Consider the following 20323-nt stretch of genomic DNA (forward strand, 5'->3'; position numbering starts at 1 on the left):
GTTGTTGAACATACGTTTACTAGGTCATATGTAACATTACTGACTGGGAAGAGAGTTGCCGATGTTTTCTCCCTTAAAGGGCCATCTACATAAAAGTTACTCACACACATATTAACCGATGTATAGATGGCAATTCTCCATGAACAAGACATTGCTAAACATATGTATATTTAAACAGTACTCCTGCACAAATATCTTCTAAGCAACAATTTAATTTGCCAACTACATTTTATGATTTAATCATCTTTCGTGGAACATATCCACATTAGCAGATACTAATTTAAACTGCCTTCTCATTCTATCTCTTGTTTATTTCATAAGACCGCCCTTCATTATCCTGCAGTGTAATATTGAGTTGACCTACCCAAGAGGAAAGCCTTTAACATTAAAGTGCATAGTACTATCTTCATTAGCATGGAACCATCCCATGATTTGTGTGATAGTTCTAACAACCAGCTGGTTAATCTCCCCTCAAATGGAATTTAAATGTACAGTGTCAACGTGCAAAAGTTGCCATCCATTCAAGTCAGAACTGCCCAATGTGATGTACAGTCAAATATCACAGAAATCAATAAAACAATCCTTAAATCTACAGTATACTGTGTAATTATCATCCAATGTTCATCCTACGGCACAACCTTTTAGATCTAGGTTAGTGTATGATGCAAAATTGATTATAACTTTGATTCTCAACAGTTGGGAATGAGGTCTCAACCTAACAGCTTGCACATGTTGTACAAAAATGCATTAGGGTTAGTCTTCCCCTGAGTACCAGAATTTAATTATAGAAACCAATTTAAATTTACATTTGTCATCCAGCAATAAGTCCCATAATCCATGAAATGACCTCAAAGTGTTGACTATTAATGTGTTCTAATATAATTATCCAATCTTCAAAGTGCCTTGTGCAGTTATAACCTCACAGCTCCTACATATTGTACAAAATTGTATTGAAAGTAATTTTCATCAGGGTGTCTGGCTCTACTGTAGGCAATTTTAAATCTGTCCTGATATAAATCACCATTCATCCTACAGTCAAAATGGGGACAGTCCATCAGTCCATCAGCAGTAAGTCCCTGCATCCTTCGATCTTGACTATCAATTTGTTTTAAAGTAGTCACTCAACTTTAAAAGTGCATAATGCATTTGTGAGCTAGCAGCTCCTATAAACTGTGCAAAATTGCATACAATCAGTCATCTGGCTATATGTCTCTATTGTGATCAGTTTCAAATATGTCTTGACGTAAATCACCATTATGTAGATCACATACAATATCTATTAGAAAAGGGGGGACAGCTCATAGTTTATAGTGCATGTGTTCTCCCAAAGCCCATAAAGTACACCATACATTGCTAACCCATATTGGGCAGTTTACTAATAGTTATGTTGTTGGTCATAGACTCCCTTAGGTTTGGCAACATGGCTCTATTGGCCTTTGTCTGTCAGAAAAGCATGACTAGGGCAAACTGACAGTGTCATATTCCATCAAATGGATGCGAGCAGAGAAAAAAATATTTAGATAAAACTAGGTCAGATTTATTTTGTGTGTGCTTGTTCACTTTTATTGGTTGCCACAATTTCAGGTAAAACTAATCAGCCCCAATTTCCTCAAGTGATATAATTTATAATATTAGATTAATAAATAACTCATGCTAGTGAATCAATTTAAAGATGTTCATGTAATTCCACACCCATGTTATGGCCCCTGGGTTCTCTGTCCACATGATCAAAATTAATCTTGATTACTGTTCTTGATTACTTGAAACTTTGAAGTGGAACTCGTTGGCTACTCAAGTCAGTATTGCAGAGACTCTGAGTCTCAGCTGCAGACCTGTGACCTTCATTATATGTTATTCAACTAAAACAAGCACTCCGACACCTACAGGACAAGTGTGCGAGCAAAGGGAAGCCAGTCACAGTAACCAGAAACATGAAGTCCTTCAGAGAGAAGAAGTGACACGGAGACGTGGAAACGCCAGATGCCAGAGACGCCAGAAGAAAGCCCGGAGGCAAGTGGCAAGCTAGGCGTGTATCTGGCTTGGTAGCCGCTACCATTACCGCTACTGCAACCACAAGCGGTAAGGGGCGGCAAGGAGGACTAAGGCGGCGGCAAGGAGGAGAGTAGAATAAGACCACGGTAGAGCAAAGGGGAGTGGAGAAGAGCAGCAAGCGGGGGTCCGGTAAGGAATGAGAGACTGAGTGACTGACCAGCTGTCCCCCAACCGCAGCCCACCGTCCTGTAGGCCACCCGCAGCCCATCCCATCCCATCCTATCATCGCTTAGACCGCCCGAAGCACGCCCACGGTGCTGATCACTGTCTCAGCCGCATGGCCACACCCCACACCCTATAAGAAATTCAATGTAGGGCAGAGCGGCCGGGAGGGAGAATAACCCAGGTCCCCTCTGCACTCCGGGAAGCCCGGTGCTGGGGAGCAAAGGGAAACAACTAAGGAAAAGTTAAAGAAGGAGCAAAGAAGCCCAAAACCAAGAGGTCCTCCCTCCCCCCAGCTCTGTGAACTGAAACCCAAAACCCGCCCAGCACGAATTACCCAGACAGTCTCTGCAATCCCAGCTATCACATCTAAACCTCAGTGCAAAGGTTGGGGTGAGCCATGTGAGGAGAAGAAGAGAAGTGGAAAACGGGGTGAAGTGAAGAGCGACAGTGGAGAGCGACAGTAAAGTAAAAAAGTAAAGCAAAGTGAAACAAAGCTAGCTTCTTAAGCTTCTTTAGACTACATCGCAAAAATGGTAAAGACTTGTTTTAAAGGGCTAAACACAAATGTGTGCGTGGATGGTAAATTGATTATAATCCATCTTAACAAAGTATACTTAGTATATTAAGCACACTACCCGGCCACAACCCGACCACCACCACAGGAAGTGAGCTCTGCAAAATGGCGGAAGCGGCCCGATAACAATGGGTGCAGTTTGCAAGTATTTTAGTGGGGTTCAGCAGTGTGCTTTGCCCAGGGTCAGGGCTGTCACTGAAAGAGTGGGCCTGTCACCGTGATTAACAATTAAAGAACAGTAGTTCAGCCCCAAGATGAGGTCGGGATGTGAAAGACAAGTAACTACAAGAGTAAATAAAAGCAGAGGCCTACAGATGGGGCAAACATCTAAAAAGGCGAAGGCAAACTCTGCAAAGGAAAATATATCTCTAATATCACCCGTTACAAGAATGTTTGACAAAATACTGAAAGTGCCAGAAAAATTCAAAAATTTTAAAGGATCCAGTGGAAATAGTCTTCTATACTCCCAAGAACACAAACTTACTCACTGCACCAATCACACCAATAAAATCCAGCCAAGTACAAACGAATTAACAAAGGGGCGACATAAGAGAGAATTCACAGGGAAGTGCTCTAAAAACAATTCAAAAAAATTAAGAAGATGAAATTAAGGAGGAAAAAGGAGATAGTGTGATGTTAGGGTGGGGGTCAGTTAGCGACACAGATCTTTTATCAATCTTGCCAGAGTCACCGTTTCAGCAAAACAATAGAAGTGAGAATAAAATTCCCCTGTTGAGGAATAGACTCCAATGTCAGTAGATGTTGTTGTGAGACTGATGGGAATAAGGCAGGGGAAATAAAGATACCAGTGATAAAACCAGAGCAAATGGATAAAATGGAGATAATTGAAAGAGAAATGGCAGGTAACAAAAAAGTAAGGGAAAAACGTGAACCGTCCCAAAATAACTCACTAGCAAAGCAAATTTGACAGGAGAAGCAGGCCACACATGATATCCAGGAAAAGTCAACAGATCCACAGAATGAGAGATGGCCTTCAGCTAACATAGTAAATGTGTGGGAAGTTATGTTTAAAACATCACAACTGACTCTTCAGGCATTGACATATCAATCGAATAAAATGGATGTCCAGATAGATCTATTGAACATAATGGCAACCTCAATATCACGTATCCCGCCGGGGCCATTGTGGCGGGAAACCGCCAGCCCCGGTGGTGCGACCGCAGCGCTTCCACTGCGGTCGTAATGACCTGGGAAGCACCGCCAGCCTGTTGGCGGTGCTTCCGTCATTACAGCCCTGGCAGTCTTGTACAGCCAGGGTTGTAATGACCCCCTGAGTCTCTAAACAGAGGCCCTGGGATCAAAGATGAGCTCTCCAGCCCAAGCGCCACCGTCAACGACATCACCCCCTCCCAAGAACTATGCGACGCCCTAGCCACCACCTTCCACAGAAAGATCGCAGGCATCTACGACAGCTCCAACACCCTTCACACCTCGGACACACCTACCCCGCCCTCCACGAACCCCACCCGCTCCAGCCGCCTGACCTCCTGGACCAGCATCAACGACGACGAAACTCGCAAGACCATGAATTCCATCCACTCCAAATCACCATCAGACCCTTGCCCCCACCTCATATTCAACAAAGCAGGTGCAGTCATCGCACCACACCTACGGAAGGTCATCAACATCTCCTTCGAAACAGCAAGATTCCCGGAAAGCTGGAAACACGCCAAAATCAACGCTCTACTCAAAAAACCAAAGGCGGACCCCAAAGACCTGAAAAACTTCCGGCCCATCTCCCTGCTCCCATTCCCGCCCAAGGTCATTGAAAAAATTGTCAACGCACAGCTCACCCGGTACCTCGAAGACAACAACATCCTCAACCCCTCCCAGTCCGGCTTCAGACGAAACCACAGCACCGAGACCGCCCTCCTCGCCGCCACAGACAACATCAGAAGCCATCTCGACAATGGAGAAACATCAGCCCTCATCCTCCTAGACCTGTCGGCCGCCTTCAACACTGTCTGCCACCACACTCTGAAAATCCGCCTCCTCGAAGCAGGGATCCAAGACCAGGCCCTCAACTGGATCACATCCTTCTTCTCCAGAAGAACCCAGAGAGTCCGCCTCCCCCATTCCAATCCAAAGCCACCAACATCATCTGCGGCGTAACCCAGGGCTCATCCCTCAGCCTGATGCTGTTCAACATCTACATGGCCCCCCTCACACAAGTGGCCCGCCAACACAACCTCAACATCATCTCCTACGCCGACGACACACAACTCATCCTCTACCTCACCAAGGACCCACACACCGCCAAAACCAACCTCCACGAGGGCTTGAAGGCTGTCGCTGATTGGATGAGAAGCAGTCGGCTGAAATTGAACTCAGACAAAAGGACAAAACAGAGGTTCTCATCCTTGGGCCCACCCCCTCCGCTTGAGACGACTCATAGTGGCCAGCCTCGCTGGGCACCCCACCGACACCAACCGACCACGCACAAAACCTCGGCTTCATCCTCGACTCCTCCCTCTCCATGTCAAAACAAGTCAACGCCATCTCCTCTTCCTGTTACAACATCCTCCGCATGCTTCGCAGAATCTACAAATGGATCCCAACCGAAACAAGAAAAACAGTAACTCAGGCCCTCGTCAGCAGCAGGCTCGACTACGGCAACGTACTCTACGCAGGCATCCCGTCCAAACACCTGCAACGCCTCCAACGCATCCAAAACGCCTCAGAAACCTACACTGGCTCCCCGTCGACAAGTGGATCACCTTCAAGCTCCTCACCCACGCACACAAAGCACTTCACAACACCGCACCAACCTACCTGAACAGCAGACTCAGCTTCTACACCCCCACCCGGCAACTCCGCTCCGCCAACCTCGCCTTCGCCTCCATCCCCTGCATCCGGCGCAGATCCTCCGGCGGCAGATCTTTCTCTTACCTCGCCGCCAAGACCTGGAACACCCTCCCGTCTCACTTAGGACAGATCCAGGACCTGCTCACCTTCAGAAGACACCTCAAGACCTGGCTCTTCGAGCAGTAGCAGCACCCACCCCCCCTAGCGCCTTGAAACCCTCACAGGTATGTAGTGCGCTTTACAAATAGACTGATTGATTGATTGAAAGACAGCAGCAAATCAAAGCTCCTAATAGTGTAGGAGCCACAGGAATTCTAGAAATCAACTATCAAAACCCGCAGATAAACAGTGAAGTGAATAACAAGGGAAAGAAATTGCAACTTCCGGATACAAATGATTATGACTCACAGGTACAGAGTGTAATGGGAAAAGATATGATGTGCCGAGTATTAGACTATGATGATGAAGGAAATAGGAAAAAGATTAAAGGAACTGGGAGTAACGGTCAAGTGAGAAAATCAACAGAAAGGGAAGACAGGAACTTTGTTACCGAAAGCCCGAATCTATCAAACAAGATAATCTTTACACCCATATATAAGTCTAAAGGCTCACATGACATTTTGAACAGAGGTAATATATTAAATGTATTGCATGCAATCCCATCACTATCAAAATTAACATTGAATGATATAGTTTCAATTGAATTTCTGGGTCATACCAAGGAGAGGGAGCAGGAGGCCACCATGGCTTCTTTTCAAAATAATTTAATGGTACAATCAGTAATGAGAGACAAAAGCTATCTTGGCAGCTTGGGGGATACAATTATCTTTTCCCCCACAAGACATGTATCCAGAACCGTTTGTGCTAGTAAAACCCCAAAATGTGACCCCGCAAGATTGGGGGGGATCAATTATACTCAGTTCTTAGATCTGCTAGAGGAAGGATAGAAAAGCCTGAGGAGATTCATCATCCCCTATGCCCAGAGGAAAAGGAAAGAGCCATACAAATAGGTTGGATAACTGAGGCACTACATGGGAAATGTAGGACATGACCTAATGGGTATAATGTGGCAAATAGAGGAAGTCAAAAAATATGCTTCCAGGAAACATGGGCGATTGAAGCTTTTGATATAGTAGGGTATGCCGGTCATTACAGACCGGCAGCTAAAACAAAAAATGAGGGCCAACCAAAAGGAGGCTTAGCAATCTTCACTGAAATAGCACTAAAAATTGAAGCAGTCCAAGTACCCATAGAAAATAATAACATTCTGGTACTAAAACTGAATAACTGGATAGAAGAAACAAACACTCCATTATAGATAATCTATGTGTATATTCCCCCAAATGCAAAAATAAAATTTTCAATAGTATTTGAGCTATGTGATGTGATAATGGGCGTGTTACAGGAACCAAATCTACCAGACATAATAATAACGGGGATGTTACTAATTGATTTGATGCAGCGTTTTGAGCGTGAAGAACAGGTAAACCAGCAAGTATGGTCAATTGCCCCCCAAATGAACAGGGACCCCATGAGAAGAACATATGAAAAAAGGGCAAACTCCTTAGAGTCCTGGAGTAACTGGAGTCCCTAGGTATGAGAATCCTAAATGGGTGGTTTCAATCAGAAATCCCACCAGAGTGGACTTATGACTCGGCTACGGCATGCTCCATAATAGATTACACAATGGTAACGCTAAATCTCTGGGATAGGATAAAGTCCTTTAGTATAAATAAAAAATCAAGTTGCGACCACGGACAACAAAGAATAGCACAAGTACAGGATTGCCAACAGTTACCCTTGTGGGTTGGGGAAGACACTACAATAAACTATTGAAGGCTAATATGGTCTAGAAAATTAAATGCCCAAATAAAAGAGTTAGCTGAAAGATTAGTAAATGAAAATGTAGTTAGTGGATATGGTAATAACGTCAAACAGTGGGGGAATTTGTTTAATAGAATAATGGAAAAAGGAGCAGCAAAGAGTCCCCACAAATGCCCTCGAGAAAGGTTAGTGCAGGGAATCAGAGGTAGAATAAAACTATCCATATCTGCTCAAAAGCTATGGAACAAATTGAAAAAACTGCAAAAGAATATTAGGAACGATCTACAAAATAGAGATCTACGTTGTTCCTTCCTTGAATTAAATAAGAGCTTGCAAAGACTGGTCTGGGAAGAAAAAAGGGAAGTAAATGATGATTTTGGGTCAAGATGCAATATTTAAAAAAACAAAAGAACGTAAGGCAGTTCTGGAAAGTTGTAAATGGAATAAACCGCCCACAAAGACCAGTAGTTAATGCCAATATAGCAGAACAGACCTGGGTAAAAATGTTAAAATAATTATTTAAATCATCATCATTTGGGATGCAATAAGAAAACCCTATAATTGAGAACATCAGGAAGTGGGTTTAGAAACCAAAGACTTTGTTATAGATAGCTTCCCGGACAATCAAATAAAGAAAATAGTATTAAGTTTCAGGAAAGATGGTGCACCAGGACCAAATGGGCTTCCTCAAGCCTTGTACTGTGTGCTACAGCAGCAGATAGAGCCAGATTCATGGTGTGGTTCTATAATAAACCCCATATATAAGAAAGGTAATAGGGATGTACCTGAAAACTATTGGTTGATAATACGCCAAGATATAGAAGCAAAGTATTTTGCTAGTCTAGTACTGAGTGAATTGCATGAATGGGCAATAGATAGAAAGATTGTCCCACTAAAACCGGATTTACACAAGGAGTAGGAACAGGAACAGAAATTAATATTTTAGCATTGTCATTGTTAATGGACAAACAAATCCCTAAGATTTTAAATCAGCTTTCGACTCAGTGGATCGAAATTTACTTTGGAGAAAACTTACAGCATTGGGTATTCAGCTAATGTATACTGACACTTGGGTGAGGACACAGGTTGTGGACGGCTGTCTTGTCAAGAAAAATATATACCTTTCAAGGACTAAAACAAGGCTGTGTCCTGGCACCCTATCTTTTTAATTTGTTCCTAGCAGACCTCTCACATGAACTAAAAGTAGTAAACTGGTGTGACCCAGGCAAAGTACTTCATAGCAAAGGCTCAAGTTTGACTGCAAATGTTTTCTTACACTGGGGCTTCTCCAGATAGAGTACCAGACAGCAGCCCCTCCTTAAAGGAAACAGATTCAGATAGAGACCCAGGAAAAGGCTAGTCATACAAAAGCAGCTTCAAATTGAGATCCAGATTGTAGCTGAGCTGGCAATAATTTCCAAAATCTAGCAAGGGATGGGAGCCTCACCTGCATATTTTTAAACACCTCATGAGAGAGTAGATGGGGATTTAGAGATTGAGAATAAAGGGAATCTAGTTTAGGAGTGGTTCAGATGTTCCCAAGATGTGATCATCTAACAATCCCCAAGCAAAATCCCCTGTGCAAAGTCTCCCTTACACCATAACAGTAATAATCTGACATGTCCCATTTTTTTCCCTTTTTCTTAAACTGCTTTCTCACTCTTGTTAGCCTTCTCTTACTCCCGATAAATATTCAGGCCACTTCTTGCTTGTTTTATATGACAGAAGGCTAGAAGGTGTAGCCACAAGGTAGAGACAGGCACTCTAACCCCAGTAGACACAAGTCACAATGTTGCTGTTGGCGCTAAGCAAACAGAGAACTGACCGCAATTAAATTATTAGGACCATAGTCATCAATAATCTCTATGTAATAAGTGAAGTATACTTAAAGCCAATCTTGCCCCTGCTTCTTCTTCTGTCCTTCGGGATCCATGTCAGGCTGTGACATACCATAGTGCCTGATCTCACCCTGCTCACAACATAGAGCTATGGACTTAGCTAGAGTTTAATATCAGGTCCTGGAAGATTCCCTAGAATCTAAAAAAAAATAACAACATTATCTCATTGTTCTATTTAGGAAAGCATGATTAATAATGAGTCATCACAACAAGGTATCAAAAGACATTCTTCGGACTAGGACCAGACATCAGCTATGTTCCATGTTTTGCGTTGGTGTAGTGAAAGTCTGCACTGGTGTGTATTCATACCACTGACAGTATATTCTGCAGCAGGCTTTAGATAGATTGGGCAGCCTTTGAGGAGTAGAGTGTACACCGACTGAGCCTGTGTGTAGATTCTCCAGCAGCAGACAAAATGTCTATTTTGCCGCAGACCACAGGAAGATTCAGCCGAACACGTTCAGAGTCAGTAACAACAGACCAGAGGGTGTTTGATTATGTAACCGCAGACCATTGACTGATTCGGTACATGATCCACAATTCTTTGGCTTCTGCTGCACCCTCATTCAGCAGCCGCTGATGCAAATATGCTCAATTAAAACATTTCAACCTTGTCTTTCAATATTTGAAAAATCATTGTTTTCCTGGAAATATTAAAGGGGTGAAGTAAGAACAGTAAATAACCATCTTGGATTATTTTAGACAAAACTGAACTTTGCGCAAATATTGCAGGACTTCTGTTAGACCAGTAAATTAGCTGTCTCAGAATCTGCACACCGTCTTTTTCCGAAGGGCACAACTGAAGGTCCTGTAACAACAGACCAATGGTTGATAAGCCACACCAGGGCCAACTGTACATGCTCCAGCTTCATTTCTTGTGCCCCAGCCCCATTAATGCTCCTGCTTTCCTACATATTGAATATTTTAATGCTCCTGCACAGACTCTCAATCAAAGATGCAACATACAGGCTATCAGCACTCACAGTGTGGGTCCAGGCCTTCCAGTCCCGGGGTTCAAACTCAACTACTTTGGGCAATGTGTGAGTGGGTAAACATGATTGGTGGCATAACTGCAATAAATATTTAGAGGCTGCTCCAGTCTCCTGCAATGTCTGTGTGCAGTGACAGCTGGTGACCTTTAAAAGTAATGGCGCTTAATCCTCGGCTCGAATTCCGATGAGCTTTTACATGAAGGGTTCTCTCATTTTTTCTTGCACTAAGTTCACTATCTCACTTTGACTCACTCACTCTCACTAATTCACGCAGTCTCACTCATTCTACTCTGCCCCACTCAGTCCCACTCATTTATTCTGAATTACTAAGTCGTACTGTGTCTCACACATAGGAACACAGTTACACTCAGTCATTCCGCCTCACTCACTCACATTCGTTTCACACATAATCGTCCTTACTGTCACTCATTCTCACTCACTCTAACTCACTCCTTCACTGACTCTTTCTCACTTTAACTCACACACAGCCACACAGACATGCTCACAGTGCTGGAATTTTTCCAGCTCTGAATAGTATCTCTGATGGCTGGCACAGGCATGTTCATGCACCTCTGTCAGCAATCAAACAATGTCACTAGATGCCTCAGTTTGTTGCTGGACACGAAGTGGATCTGCATTTTATTTTTATTATACCAAAAGTGAATACATATTCACCCTTGATACAATAAAAATGGACCACAAAACAAGGAGGGTATTGTGTAGCTGTGGAGCCCATAAAAACGAGCTGCCACTAGTCCAGATACACTCATCAAACCTATCCATCCACTCAATCTTCCATCCTTTCACTTATCTACCCTCATTTTTATTCCTCCATCCTTTCAACTATCCATCCGTCTTCTCACTCATACATCCACCCTTCCGCTCCATCTATCCATCCTTTCACTCCATCCATTCATCACCCTTTTTTGGAGCATCCATCTATCCACCCTTTCGTCCATCTATCCTCACACCCATCAATCCACCCTTTGTCCCATCCATCCATTCATCAATTCATTCACTCAGACATCTCTCCATTTACCCTTTCCTTTCACTCAGTCATCCATCCTTTCACTCACCCATCCATCTATCTATCCATCTATTCATCCAGCCATCAATTCACCCTTTCACTCATCTAGCTATCCTTTCATCCAGACATCCATCTACCCTGCCTTTTACTCATCCATCCATTGTTTTACTCATCCATCTCTGCATACATCCTTTCACTCATCCATCATTTTACTCATCCATCAATACTTTCAATCAATCCATTTACACTTCCATTCATCCATCCTTTCTCTCATCATCCATGATCTATCTTTCACTCCTACATCTATTCACCCTTTCACCCATCCATACATCCAGACATCCACCAATCAACCCTCCCTTTCACTCTTCCATTCTTTCATTCATCCTTTCACTCATTTACCCATGCATCTATTCATCCACAATTTGATCCATCCATCCATCCATTCATCCATGCACCCTTCCTTTCACTCACTCGCCTTCACAATTTAATTATGAGCCTTGAGACCCATCAAGAACCCCACCTCTGCCTGTAGCAAAAGGAGCAGGTAGGGGAGGTAGAAGTGGTGGTGGGGGTGACGATGCCCCTCATGCAGAAGCTTAACTCTTAGTCCAGTAACTGTCCACAGCTAGTTCCTTTCCTCTTTCAGGCCTTTACGTAGTCAAGATAAGGAGCACTCTGTCTCTGTCCTGCTCAGCTCCATAAAGTTTTTTTTCAAAGTGATACCAAATGAAGTACTCAACATATGTTACTTCAGGGAGAGCAGCCCTCTACACCCCTCCTACAGCCTGCCCCTCTGTGATGATCAACACATTTTTGCCACCCACTCCCTACTTGTCCTCAATGGCCTGCCCCATCCCAGCCATTGAAGCGAATGGAGCTTTGCTACCTCCTCCCAGGGCCACTGTTCATGTGCCCCAAAAGCAACCAGATCGACAGCATTCTAGTCCAGCATTCCCTCTCTGATGGTGTCACTGCTGTAGCTTGTGCCTGCAGGTTGAGGAAAACCTGTCCCAGACAGCGCTTGCGCAGTAGGGCATATACAAAGTTCACCACAGCTCACCCAGGAGATTCAGCACACTGACTCAGAACAGTGATTTATTTTCAGCTGCTCTGTGTTTGTTTTTCCTGTTCTTGCCTCTCCCCGAGGATGGCAGAGAAACACCCCTTTTGTCCATTAATGCCAGTCACCCCTGTCTGTGTGGCAGAGTGCTGAGTGCTTTCTTAGAAACGGAACAGAGCATAATGACTGTACAGTTTGGCATAAGGTGGTCATCTATGGCGTGGTGATGCCTAGCTTTGTTATACTGCTAGCACTATCATAACAGTGGCAATTAGTGAGGTATTGAAGGAATTCATGGCACTAGCTTGTGAAGTCTATTTATGCAAGTCGAATGCTATGCATGTACAGTGGTAGACCAAGTGAATATCTACTGAAAATTAAAAAAGTGATGTCCAAAAATAGTGTACTTCCAAATGTACATTTAAAGCAGATATTTGAATGATAATCACTATTGCTGATCAAACTAAAATCTGTAAGATTAATGTAACCTATCTGCTGTCTGGACCTGCAAGGTCTCAGGAAACAGAGCAACAACACTGCTTTATGTGCCTGTAAAACCTAACTAGTTGTGCTATAATAGATTAGATTCAGTGACTTGTGTATTTTTTTTAAATACTGGTGATGCGAGGTTGCCCTTATCACTTTTGCACTTTACAAGATGACTATATAAAGAATTGTTTATATCTGCCCTTACCTGCACCAAGCTGTCTATGGAGGAGGATGAGGGGAGGGGGGGAATGAGAACAGTAAGGATTATAAGGGTCCCTCCGCGTGTTTGTTATTTGCATGATTGAGATTTTACTTGGAAGCAATAGGATGGAAACAAATACGGTTTAGTAGTCATTGCTTTGAGGTAGGTGCATCAGGAGTCCTTATAATTTTATTAAAGGTAAATGTGTTTATAATTTGTTAAAGTATTTATAGTTAGTTCAGAGTTTTCATAGGAAGAACGTTTTTTGTTTCACTGATAACTTGGTGCAGTTTGACGAATCTTCACAAGACTTCACAAAAACAAAGTTCACTCACATCTGCTGATTCCCAGAAAGAGTTGTGCCTGTAGGAAGCTGGCCAGGTGTGTGATGAGCACCTATGGTGATATCACCTTATACCAGGTCCAGGTATCCCCCTATTACTGAAGTGTAGGCAGTGTCTAGGAAGCCAGGAATCTCTACAGGTAGCTGTGGATGAGCAGCCGAAACTTATCTAGGAGACATGCAAAGCACATGCAATACCACTATAGTCACACAGCACTATCACACATGAAAGAACCACACAGTGTTACAAAAATAAAGGTACTTTATTATGGTAACACAAATACTAGAATACCTATAGGCAGTCCCCCCAACTGGAGGTAAGTAAACACACTATGTATATACACAACAACAATCAATAAATAGCATAAAAAGAAATGTGCATTGGCAAAGTATTACAAAACAGTGTAGGCCCCGGAGGAGGGCCAAATCATATACTAAATAAGTGGAATGCAAGATACAGTCCCCCACCCAAGGATGTGGAATCAGTAGAGGGGACCTGGAAGAGCTAGGGACACCAAGAGGTCAATACCAGAGTGACCCCTAGCGACCAGGACAGCAGAGGTAAGACCCAAACAAGACTGGAAGAACCCAAAGGTGGATTCTTACAGTGGAGGTCTGCAAAGGAAGGGGATCAAGTCCAGTTCATGATGGAGTGTCCGGTTGTGGCAGGAGCCACTACCAACCCTTCTATGGATGCAGGACTAGATCGACTGGCGACGAAGAAGACCAGCTGAGCAGTGCACAAGATGCAGAGGAGTTCCTGAAGTAATGCAGATAGTGTCCCACGTCGTCTGTCAGTCAGGTTGCAGTTGGTCAGTGGTACTGGAGAACCACCAACAAGCCTTGGCAAATGCAAAAGAAGAAGAAGGTGAGTTTGAAAGCTGAAGAGGACCAGCAAGGCCCTGGGGAGTCCGGGGTGACCCTCAGCAGTCGGCGGAGTCAAAAGAAGAGGAAGCAGCCGCCAAAGGCAACCCACTGACAGCAGCGAAATCAGTCACAGTGAGACCCACACAGCACACCTGAAGAGGAGTCCCTGTTGCTGGAGCAGCAGAGAGGAGACTGTGCTTGGCAGGAAGAAGTGCTGGGGGCTGGGGCTAACCAGAGCCTGAAGATCCCTTGGAGGAGGAGCAAACAAGCCTTGGTAGCTGCAAGAGTCGCAGTGCACAGGGGTACTGTCCTGCAAGGAAAGGCAAGGGCTTACCAACCCCTAAGTTGGATAGCTAGTAGAAAGGACCAAGGGGACCACTCCAGGCTGCCACCTGTGATGCAAGATCCACGCAGCAGGTCATCATTGCAGTTGGTGCTGGCAGATGCAGGGGAGTGACTCCTTCACTCAAAAAGAGATTCCTTCTTACTGCTTTTGCAGGCTGAAGACTCGTTGCCCTCAGAGGATGCACAACCAGGGAAATGTTGCAGTTGCTGGAAGGAGTTGGACAAACAATGTTGCAGAGCGGAGTCGTCACAGAAGTTGCAGATTGTCAGTTTCTGGAGGGTCCAGTTGCAGTCCCAGTGGCCAGAAGATGAAGTAAATGATGCAAAGGAGTCCTGCTGGAATCTTGCATGTCGAATCGAATCACACCCAAGAGGGATCCCAGGAAGGGGGACTGATCACCTTGCAGGATAACCACTTATCAGGATGGGGCTGTGACGCCACCTACCTGACCTCGCCACTCAGGTGCTCCCAGGGGCCTCTGCCCACCTTGGATGCAAGATGGTAGAATCAAGTGACCACCTGGAGGAGCTCTGGGCACCACCCGTGGGGTGGTGATGGACAGAGGAGTGGTTGCTTCCCTTTCCTTTATCCAGTTTCACGCCAGAGCAGAGACCAGGGGTCCTGGACTAGTGCAAACCAGTTTATGCAAGAAGGGCACCAAATGTGTCATTCAAAGCATACCAGTGGCTTGGGGAGCCTACCTCTCCCAATCCATGTAACACCTATTTCCAAGAGAGAGGGTGTTACCTCCCTCTCACACAGGAAATGCTTTGCTCTGACTTCCGCTGCCTGAGCTGATCAAGCAGTAGGAGGTCAGAAACCTGTCTGAGGGCTGGCAGCAGCATGGGCTGCCCAGAAAACCCCAGAAGACTGGTAGGAGCAATGCTGTGGTCCTCTAAGGAGCATGGAATCATACAACCAATCCCGGAAACAGTATTGGGGTATGATTCCAGTTCTGTTTGATACCAAACATGTCCTGGTTTGGAGTTACCATTATGTAGCTGCACCTGTGTCCAGTACATGGGTAAAATGGCTTCTCCACAATTACAAGGTCCAGTGTAATGGAGCTGGAGCTTGTAGGGGCACCTCTGCTCATGCAGGGGTGCCCTCACACACAGGTACTTGCACCCTGCTCTTTGGGCTAGGAGGGCTTACCATAGGGGTGATTTACAGAGACCTGGTGCAGTGACCTACAGTGAAAGGGTGCATGCACCTTTTCACGCAGGCTGCAATGGCAGGATTTCAGATATATTTTGCATGGGCTCTCATGGGTGGCACAATACATGCTGCATCCCATGGGGTACCTAGGTACCATATAATAGGGGCTTATATGGGGGCACCAGTATACCAATTGTGGGGTGTGCAAAGTCCTATGCAACTAAATTTAAAGGGAGAGAGCACAATCACTGGGGTCCTAGTTAGCAGGATCCCAGTGAAAACAGTCACAGCATACTAATAGAAGGCAAAAAATGGGGATAACCATTCCAAAAAGAGTGACTTTCCTACAGTGGTGATCTGTGAAATGAGGGCCAAGAAAAAAGTGGGGTGGAGGGGGACAAAATGTTGATTTCCAATGTTAAGTATCATAGGAAATATTGGAAAGCACTACAGAAAAACACAGCTGTAAAGGGTTTAAAAGATAGTGATATCTCATCTAATGGTGTTCAGATATGATCTGATTTGCAAATTTAAGGATGACTAGACAATCCTGACAATATGTTGTGGCAGCCAACACAGGACTCTTGGAGATGGTCCCTATGTCCTAAAATATGGCGACAAGCTGAGCACATCCTGAACCCCAAAGGTTATGGGGGAGGTCACAACAGGATTCCATCATCCCCTCTTGACTGGCTGACTCCAACATTGATAACACATTGTGGCAGCCATTACCGAGCTTGGGGACATCGTCCCCATTGAAATGCATTGTAGTAATTACCAGGTTTTGAGTGTCACAAAAAGGAGCACATATAAATGGTAATAACAGATTTTAGGCACAATATGCATTTCTTGAGGTGCCATAATAATTTTAGGAATTGGGTGTTCTAAGGCAATTTGTGCCTGTGAAAAATGTTGATCATCTGCTGAGATTTGATGCACCATGTTTGAAAACAAAAGTTTCTCTCTCACTATTTTCCTATAGAGATTACTGAAAGTGCTCCAAAAGTTAAAATGAGAGCACATTTTCTTTAAGATCACATTATCTTCCCCAGCCATGTGAGAACAAAGTCTGATATTCTGAGTAAAACATGTACTTCCAACAGCAGCACCCTGTCAGATGATACCCCAGTGTTCTACTCCCATCATGTTCTAATGAACAGCTAGAGCACAACAAAAGTCTGTATTAGGGACATAACTGTTGTCCACCTGAAACCTCCTTGATGAACCCAAAGCTCTAAAACTTAAAGCTTTTCTTTTATAAATGAACAAAATAAGGGGCTTTGTTTTGTCATAGAAAGTAACGATAATGCCCTAGAAAGGATACATTTTCTATGTGCTGTCATAAAGTCTTCTTACCCATGTGAGTAAAAACATTCTGTCATGTGGACTGAAACATGCACTTTTAAAACCAGAAGCAGTATGTCAGTTAACTCCCCAGTGTTGTACTGCGGCTTCCTACAGTGTAATAATCAACAAGCACAGTGAGAACACTGCATTTATTACAAACGTGCAGCACACCTGAAGCCATCTTAATGGATTCAAAGCTGTAAAAGCTTTTTCTTTAGAAACCCAAAAAATGAGAGGTTATTTTTTTAATAGAAATTATTTTTCTATGAGTTCTCAAATATTTTCTTAAAACATTTCTGCCATAATGAGGGATACCATGAACAGGATGAATTACCTGATGCACCACTGTGGTCAGCAATTCATGACATATATGCAGCTGAAAGATGAAAGAACGTTTTTACGCTTCAGTACTTTGACCAGGTTACTGACATCAAGGGAGGTCAAGGTCAGGCTTCAGAAGCGGACATATGGGGAAGTGCTGACAATTACGGCAGAAGATCCAGGAAGAAGAAGTCATTCATCGCAATCGGACACACAACTCAGGTGGAGAAGCGCATCGGGAGAGAAGGGAGCCCAACTGACGACTCCAAAGTGCCGGTAGCCCTCACCAAAGGACTGGGACGATCCAGACCAAAAAGCAGAGTAAACCAGGAGGTTGAGAGTGGCTGCTACCAGCAAAAATTGCTGCCGGCAAGATGCTTCGCCCAGCCACGCTCCCAGAGGAGAGTGCTTAACACAGGTGAGTAACGGCTTGCGGTTTCGCCAGGGGAAATGGGAGGGAGCGTTGGGTGGAGCATTATGGGGACTACAGTAGCGGGAGAAAGGTCCTGTATTTACGATAAGCACAAACCACTGTGCGTCTGAAGAGAAGGGAACTCCTAGACTATGGAGTACTCTCCCAGCCGCCATCAAAGAGCACCAATAGCCTAGATATCATTTATGCCTGGAAGTCCTCACAGAGAGGAGGGCCAATTGATTAACCTTTGTTTACATATCATCAGGGTTGGCTCCTCCATTAGAGCAGAGGAGCGTCCCCATCCCCAAGCCAGCAGCGGCAGCTGAAAAACTGTTATGTTTATCAGCATGTTTCATTTCAGTAGGGGTGTTCGGCCGTGAAATAAAGGGCTCGACCCCTGGTGCTAAATAGTTTTGGTTTGCTCTTGATGTAAGGGGCCGAGCAAATAAAGTAACTCGTGGCTTGGCGCCAAGGGCTAATTATGCTACGTATGTGGTCTGGTTACATTCATTTCCCCACTTACCGCCTATCGCTGAATCACCAACATAACAAAACTGGTGACGAAGGCCAGGGAAACGGCTCTCGCACCTTGAATGTTGCTGTGGTACGCAGCTGACCAGGGTGTTGTGCCTGCTGACGGAGGGGCTGGCGTGACTCTGGTTCATCAGTCGGGCGGTTGCGAAGGCCATCGGCACGGTCGAGAGAGAGCTGGACAATGTGCAGGCTGTGCAACAGTATGCTGCGATTGCAGGGCTGCGTAGGAATTCCTGCGGCTGCTCCCTCTCATGCAGCTGTAGGCTGGCGCGGCTGCTACACATGGCTGCCCAGTGTGGGTGGGGTGTCCACGCTCCAGGCAGTCAGCGCGTTGATTTTGCCTCCTCGGCAGTAGCTCTGCCCCCGTCACTCCTAAAAGAAAAAGAGCACAGGAAGCTGCCGCCAAGCACCACAAGCCCTTGCACGTGGTGAGTCAGGCTCCAACACCAGAGGGAGAGCGGGCTCCAGGGAACTGTAAAGCCTTCCAGAACAACCTAGCAGTGCAGTGGGGGACATTATCACTGGAGGTCTCCCGGCAGCTGACTCCGCCACAGCCTTGCGGAGCTCCCTCATTTTTGTTTCTGCGCTGTTGTCACTGGCGTACGCTCTCACTGTACAACATGGCCTCCATCCCGGCGATAGAACCTTTTCTGGTGGATAGGCCCCCATTAGCTCAAGCAGCTAAGTGGAAGATGTGGGTGGAACGTCTTGAAAACTATTTTGCAGCAATGGCGTAGACCCAGACAGAAATCGACCCATGCTTCTACACTTCGGTGGGGCCGAGATCCATAAAATTAGTAAGTCGGTGGTGGAAGAGGGCCCTTCCTTTTCCTACCAGACTCTGAAACGTGCCATCACAGCCTACTTTGAACCATTGGCAAATCCGAACAATGAACGGTTGCTCCTCAGGCAAGCCAGGCAACTCCCTGAGGAGTCAGTGGATGCCTTCTATGCTAGACTTAGGGACCTGGCCAGCACATGCACCCTGCCAGGTCAAGGGGATGAAATACGTGTGCAGTTCATTCAAGGATGTCACACTACGAAGTTACGGGAACACATTTTGCAAATCTCCGGCATATCAACGGCAGACACGCTAACAATGGGTCGATCCAAGAATCTGTCCTGTGTGCGCGCGGCACACATGGATTCGGCGCTCACAAAACCAATGAAGGCGGAACCTATCAATGCCATCACGGTGGGAGCAGCAGCAAAAAAGAGAGACAAAACTAAATCACCAAGCACCAGTCGTACCTGTTACATTTGTGGAGGGGTGTACCCGCACCAAGGCAAGTGGCAAGCAGTAGGAAAACAATGCACCAACTGCCAAAAACTCAACCATTTTGCCAAGGTCTGCCGTTCCGCACCCAGGCCAAAGTCTGATGAAACCAAAACAGTACATGCAGCGCAAGCAATTCATCACAAGGAAGATGCTCAAGATATGGATGACGATGACAAACCAGAGGGGACTGTGTATTTCATTCATACCACCCAACAGGGCAGTCAGTCCCAGAAAAGAATTCCAAAGTGCCAAGTCCACGTCGCAGGTCAACAGGTACCAGCTCTTATTGACTCAGGGGCATCAATTAACATATTAGCTCAGTCAGTGTTCAGGCGGCTACCGACTTGCCCCCCCCTCTCCGACCAACCATAGCACAAGTGTTTGCATTCGGGTCAGCAATATCGATCCTATTAGCTGGGGTGATCACAATAAACATAGTGCATGATGACATAACCACCCGGGCTAAGAGATATGTCCCAGAAGTGGGCAGAGGAATGCTACTAAGTTGTCGCACTGCAGAAGAACTCAAACTGGTGGCCTTCACTTTTAGTGTACATATGGGGGCTCTTTAGGACTTGGAAGAGGAATACTCGGATCCATTCAA

Source organism: Pleurodeles waltl, chromosome 1_1 (genome assembly GCF_031143425.1).
Source record: "Pleurodeles waltl isolate 20211129_DDA chromosome 1_1, aPleWal1.hap1.20221129, whole genome shotgun sequence".
Classification (NCBI taxonomy): domain Eukaryota; kingdom Metazoa; phylum Chordata; class Amphibia; order Caudata; family Salamandridae; genus Pleurodeles; species Pleurodeles waltl.